This window comes from Rousettus aegyptiacus, unplaced genomic scaffold (genome assembly GCF_014176215.1).
Source record: "Rousettus aegyptiacus isolate mRouAeg1 unplaced genomic scaffold, mRouAeg1.p scaffold_m13_p_15, whole genome shotgun sequence".
NCBI classification, from domain to species: Eukaryota; Metazoa; Chordata; class Mammalia; order Chiroptera; family Pteropodidae; genus Rousettus; species Rousettus aegyptiacus.
The window spans coordinates 12,436,590-12,443,932 of record NW_023416290.1 but is presented as its reverse complement, the minus strand read 5'-3'; the positions used below and the strand labels follow the sequence as shown (position 1 = coordinate 12,443,932).

The 7,343-nt window shown below is 37.2% G+C and overlaps 1 pseudogene; it reads left to right on the top strand.

Moving 5' to 3' along the window:
• Nucleotides 1-4,877: 4,877 nt before the first annotated feature.
• On the top strand, nucleotides 4,878-5,812 carry LOC107514832 (annotated as a pseudogene).
• Nucleotides 5,813-7,343: the final 1,531 nt, after the last annotated feature.

The window sequence follows — 7,343 nt, the reverse complement described above, 5'->3', positions numbered from 1 at the left end:
GTGCTAGAAAATCCATATATTTTAGTAACAAAAAGAACAGTTGTGTGCGTGTGTGTATCTACTGTTCTATAAAGGTAATTTAAAATTTAAAGAATTTAAGGAATGTCTAACTATTGTTAAACTTTAAAAGTAAGACATTGTTTTTTAGCTGTTTGTTGTCCGTCTCCCACTTAAAATACAAACCTCATTAAAATATAAACTCCACAAGAGTAATGATCTTGGCTGTCTTGCTCACCACTGTATCTTTTGTCTGGAACAGAGTCCAGCATCTAGTAAACATATTGAATGAATGAATGTATCTCCAGTACTTAGCAGAGTATAAGGTGTTTAGTAAGCAATCAATAAATATCGATTAAATGAATAAAATAATAAATGACAAACATTAAGGAAAAGCATAGTAAGGCCAATATTAGGAATATGTGTAAATATTTCAAATATCCTTTTAGGGATCCCTTAGCACCATTATTATGATAAAATTTGGAGGTAAAGTTGACTCAAGGAAGGAAATCCTTAGGGAATAAAGACTCAGACACCATTAGGGCAAGCGAGCTCCCAGGACAGCATGGTTACACATTACCTCAGCAAGACCAACTCCTTCTGGCTAAGGTTCAAAATAAACAGTTGCAGAAGATTCAGAGAACAAGCAAGCAGGCAGGTCCTGTTACCTAATTTGTAGGGTCTAAGAAAAAATGAAGATGCAGGGTTCTTTATTCAAAAAGTAGGATTCAAGTGTTATTAAAGGTAATAAAATATAAAACGTGTGCCTTTCTCTGTTATCTCTCCCTTGACTTGTCACGGTGTTTTTCTTTTCTATTTAATGCAGCACTTGTTCACCCTGGGAACACTAGCCTGGAAAGGGCAGACCCTGCCAGGCACCCAGCGCCCCACCTGCAAGCCAGCGGGCATGGCTCTGGCTGCCAGGACCCCCTCCTGCAGTTGCCTGACAGATGTGCAGGATCTGGGGGTGCAGGGAAGTTGATCTCCACTTCCCACCGGCACTGCCAGCACACATTGGACAATGGGCATTCTCTCTAGAGAACAGAGTCTCCGCACCTGGACACCGCAGGCCGCTGGACCCAGTAGGATGACAGGATCTCAACAAGCGAGTCGCCAGCCAGCGGGGCGCTGCTTCCAGTTCCCGTCCTGAAACACCACTGGATGTGTGCGCTCCTGACCCCAAATCACCCCAGATCTTTGCCCAGGCCCTGCTGAAGTCAACAGGAGAAAGAAGAAACCAGAGTCTAATCGCTGGATGGCAGCCCAGGAAGGGGGCATTAGCAGTCATGGCTCAGGAGCAGAAAGAAGATGCTGGCCAAGGCCCAAGGCACCAAGGAGCAGAGAGCAGATAGCTAGGGGTTAGCCCAAGAACACATCTCAAGGAGAGGAACGGTGTGTGGGCCAGGCTCCAATCTGAAATGCACACTCTATTGTCCCGTCCAACTTCACTTATAAGATAGAAATCTGTAGGAAAAGGTCTTAAGAATTTCAGCACTGGAGGATAGAGGACTAAACCTCAAGAGGGGATCATTCTGATTACATGTGATGATGCAGGGTGTAGACCCATGGAGCCTGACCGAGAGCAGATGTCTGAAGGGAAATAAAAACAGGGGACCAAGTCTTCTGGCACCCCACAGGACCATGATGGTGGGGCAGGGGGTTCGTTCCAGTGATGTGGGTGGACCACATCACTAAAACGTAACCAGTCATACTGTTTAGTCTAAGTATTGACTCATAGTGTGCTGTGGTTTCTGCTGGGATTTCTCTTACAGGTGAACTTGCTGTAGTTCCTATAAGCCAATGATTGTATATAAAAGGAAAAGAAACCAGAAAGATAGCAAAGAATTTTTTCATAATTTAAAATAAAAATAATGAAGAAAATGAAAGAAGAGAGAAGAGCAAAGAGAGTCTTCACTGGGAAAGGTAACACTGATTTGAATCATGGTCCCCTGGCTTTCCAAAAGATGTCATGTTTATTCAGATCCACAGAACCACCATAACAAGGTAGTACGATATGAAAACTACTTGCATGATAGGAAATCTCTAAAATGGGGTGATGTCTTCAACTTTTAACTAGGAACTTTAGAAACATAGTATTGGTTTTCACATACCCACACCAGTTAAAGCAGACATTATCCTCATTTTTGAGATAAAGAAATAGAGTTCAACAATTATTCTAGGTAGTCTGGCCAAGGACATGTAGCTAGAAAATGGAATGGCAGAACGAACTGCATTTTGTACTTAATGGATTTTCTTCCATGAGCACATAAAAGTTGCAGAGTCAGAAAAAATATAAAGAAAATGGAGAATGAACAATAACCATCTATTTCCACTGGGGAAAATAGGTTAATGAAGAAACAAGGCAAGTAATATTCAAACTCATTCATCGCACTGCTGTTATGTTATTCATTATATGTATCACTCACAAATCATCAAAGAGAATATTTTGGGAAGAAAATAAATATCTTTTAGATCAATATATTTTTGTCTTATGTATATGGAATGAGAGCTTGCCCATAGTAGGAATAAAGGCATAGGTGATTATTATATATTTTAAGCAAATGTGTTCCACACATGAATTTTAACAAACATTAAACAGGTCATAGTAGAAAATCCTGAAAGTGCTCTAATTTACAATGTACTTACATTTATATTTTTCCTAAAGAATTTATTCCATTTTTAAAAATTTGATTACCATTCTTTTGACTCCTGAATTTTTCTAGCTAAAGATCTTTAGAGAGAGAGAGAGAGAGAAAAAGTGAGAGAGAGAGAGAGAGAGTGTGTGTGTGTGTGTGTGTGTGTGTGTGTGTTTGTGTAATACAGGAATATTGACTTATAATCCTTGTCAAATTGAGAATATTTTAGTTCTAATTTTAAAAAGAAAACAAGTCCATTTTTAAAGTTGCTCAGTTACAATTCCGAAGAGAGGGCATATTTGCTCAATTAAAGCAAAATTGTTTGAAGATATATGTTAATATTATAATATATTTGTTTGAGCTGAAAAATCAAGTCATAAACATCTATTGAAAAGGCTTTATTAATTTTAAAATACTAAAACATCTATAGTTTGCTTAAAATTGTAAATGGAGAATTTTGAAGGAGAGTACATTTTTACATATAAAATCTCAGTATATTTTCTAAAATTCTGAACAAAATTGTATTAAAAATATTTCAAGGTTACTGGGGCAAATAGTCAAAATATTTTGCCTCATGTATGACATAGTAACATATTTAAAAAGTCTAAGATAAAAAGTCAAATCTTTATAATGTTTTTATTAGCAATACCAGAGAAAATTCAATATTTTTTATATGAGTGAGAAAAATCAAACCATCATCAATAAAAAATGTATTTATCTGTAACATCCTTGATTAAATAAAGCTGGGGCTGTTTACCACTCTTGCTACCATTTTGTTAGAATAATTCTATCTATGATGCTATCTAGGTTCAATACCAATTCTAAAAGCGTTAATGTGATTCATTTCTTAGGCATAATAATAAAAGCATGTAAGAAATAGGAGTTGTGTTCATTTAACAGTTATTAATTATAACCCCTCTACATAATATTAAATTGTAGTTCTAAACTAACTATCTGTTGTCTCTTACTCAAAGCAGATATATCATCAGGGTCCCTGAATAAATAGCTACGTTGGAAAGGCGATCCCTATGGCAGAAATTAAGAAATAAAGTACAGGAAGGATTAACCTCCAGCCTCCCGTGCTTTTATCTCTAGCATGCCTCAAAAGCAAGGAGAGAATGCCTAACCATTAAAAAAGATTAAAGGTGTTAATTAGACAAAGAGATAGAAAGCTATCACCCTTATGTCAGGCAGAGCAAGCTAAATCTTCTAATGGATTAAAACACACACACACACACATGCACGCGTCCACACACACACACACACACACATACACTATTTTGTCTTTACTGAAATTCCATTAATGATTATCTCAAATGTATATTTGTGAACAATTCTTGATGAAACTGATTGAGAATTTTGGACAATATTTTTATATGCACAGTCATTACCATTATTCCTATCAAAAGTATTTTTAACATTCTAGAAAAAATGTAACCATAAGGGGCTTAGGAGAGTAACCAAGCTTCACAATAATGAAATTCAGAATTGTCAATTCTCACACCTACTTCAGTTGAGCCCGTTATGAAATTAGTATCAGATTATGTAGAGGTTCTTTATTTTTCTTTCAGGAGAAACAGAGCATATGTTAGTCATTATATAAATGATGTGATTTGAAGTCTTTTCATGTTAGTTGTCCAAAGGGAAAATTATTGTCCAAGATAATGATTCTTTTTAAGTAAGTCATTTTGTCTCTTTATCATTTTAAAATTTATACATTTCCATTGTTGAAATATAAGGGAAAACACATATTTTTTATAGGATACAATATATGCTTATAGTGTTAATGTGTTTATATATATACATATATATGTATATATGTGTAAATATATACATATTTGTATACACATGTCCTTGTATGTATACCCGTGTGTATGTATATGCACATATAAATACACACACATTTCGGGTTCTATTACATAAAGATGTTCCATTTTTTCCTTTTTATTACTATCTTTCTCTAATGTTAAATATTTTCATTTCTCATACTTTAAAGGTGATATGAAAGATGATAAGACTAGGAATGAACCATATGAAATAAAAGTGCTTAAACATTTTTTTAGACAATTGCTAAAAGAAACATTGAAAACATTACTTTGAAGAAACACTTTGAGCACAAAATAAGAGTCAATAAAAAAACCTAAGTACCAATTTTACATAAAGATGCCATATATCAATGTCATATATGAGTGTGTGTGTGTGTGTGTGTGTGTGTGTGTGTGTGTGTGCGCGCTGCTCCCTAAGAAGGAAGTGATCACATCAGATGAACTCATGGCCCATCTTGGAGACTGCCTCCTGTCCATCAAGTCCCAGAAGACAGAGGGTCTTCAGCTTAGTTTTCAGCAGAATGTGGACAATGTGATGACAGTGCTGCCTAAATTGGCCACCTATCTGGACGTCAATGTGTGATACACAGATGACTCTGATTTTGCGTACACATGTCAGTGTAGTGTCTTTGACCTACTAGGTATTCCTCTGTACCATGGCTGGCTTGTTGATCCACAGAGTCCTGAGGATGTTGAGTAAGTTTGGAAAATGAATTACAACCAGCTGGTAGAGAAGGTCGCCCACAAGCACACCAGCAATGCCAACCTTGTGACAAAAGGCCTAATCACAGAGCAGTCCCAGGAGACTACTATGGCATAGCTGACCTACCATGGTCTGTGTGAGCTAATGGCAGCTACCAAAGAGGGTGAATTTATCATCTTTTTCCAAAACAATCACTTTACATTATGGCTAAGCACAAGAGTCAGTTGTACCTACTGGTCACACCAGCCAGGGCTTTCCATAGGAGAAGCAAGTGTTGTGGGAGAGCCACGTTCGTGCACGATGTAGATGAAGATAGCTGCATCTGTGACTCTGACTTTCACTTAAGTCATTCCCTGGGCAAGGGACCTGGAGCAGAAGATGGGAGCAGCTCCCCAGGCAAGCAGGGCAGGTAGACCAGGACTGTCTGATCTCTTCGCTCCTGCTGCCGCAGTAGCAGCCACAAGGCATGTTGGCGTTTAGCAATTTGGAGTTGACCCAGCAACTTCAGCGAGAGGAACACACCAACAACAAACAGTTCAGCCTGGACCATTGTGGCCCCATTACCGCAGGGGAGAGGAGCCACGTCTGGACGCCCAGCCAAGCAGCATTGGCAGAGGCCAAAGCCAGAGTCAGACAGTGTCCTCCGGTAGCCCTGCCCAGGACTCAGCTGTCCTGCCTCTTCCTTCAAGGCTATGGCTATTTCGCTGGCTCTCCCAGCACAACTCCCTGAAATACGCAGAATAACTTATTTATAGACCATTGGGGAGCAGAGGAGAAAGTAAATGCCAAGGTCAGACTCGACGACATCCTCGGCCCCATGTGCTGCTGCCTTTCCTTTTTTCCAACCATCCAGGGCAACACTGGAGCTGTTAGGGTGAGGATTTCTGATTCCCAGCTCCCCTGCCCCAGAGTAGTCACACTAACAACATATGTGCCCCAGGGTGAGAAATCTGTCCAGAATTCTCCCCTACTTCCCACCCCTGACTGGCTGGGTTCTCCTGGCTACTCAGCAGGCCTGTCTCTGTTTGATTCAGGTTTGATTTGGGTTTCTCTTTCTATTATTTGTAATGCTTTCCTGTGGGTTTGGAACTAAAACTTTTTTTCTGAGGGGAGAAAAGAAGCTACATCTAAGGCAAAAATAAACTGTAATGTTTATTTATATTCAAGCAAGCGATTGAAAGTTTCACTGAAGGAAACATGTTACAAATTGATTTATTATTATTAATTATTATAACGTAAATTATAATACCTAGTTCATTCATTAATATCTAAGGTATTATTTCCTGAGGATAAAATACAATAAACCTTTAGCTGTTGATTTATTATGAAAAGCCTTCCCTTTTATTTGCCAACTTTGGCTATATATCAACCTTTTCTATAAATTGCCAAAATTCCTAATCCTTTGACACAAACTTATAGATATTATTTGACTTAAATTTATATACATTCATCTTCTTTCTATTTAACATAAAATAATACTATTTATTGAGCTCCATATATTAATCAGTTTATTATGAACGGTAATTCTAATTTGACAATTTACTCTTTCTCATCACAACAGACTCAGAACAATATTAGATCATATCGAATACTTAGAAAACCAGCAACAAAACACAGAACAAGTGTAGCCAGATTTTTTCAATATATTAAGTAATCCAAATATTTGGCTTATCAGTTATATATTTATTTCTGATACAAAAATAATAACCTCTGAAATAAATGAATATTGTCACTGGTAGTGTGTGACTTGGGCTTTAAGAAGCTGAAAAGAATTACAATGTGCATTGAGTTTGCCACCTCTACTCCAAAGATTATGCATAACCATGGGAAAATTATTTAACCGGTGGAGGTAATACAAATGCAGTATTATTTTTATTATTCCCTATCATTGTTCTTACATACTACTTCATAGAAAATTGTTGGATAAATGTGAAAATGTTAACTTTTCCTAAACGGATTTCAAAAGAAAGAAGCACTTAGTCTTGGGATAATTATTATGACAAGAATGTAAAATAAATTAAAATGGAGGCATTATAAACACCCCAAAATCAAAGCCTGCAAGACATATACTAACAAATTTCCAAAGCTACTAGGAAATATCTAAAAGTACTAGGAAATCAGCAGAATGTAAAAATTGATAGCATCCTATGTTGAAGCTGACAGGTGAAGAATGTTCTTGTT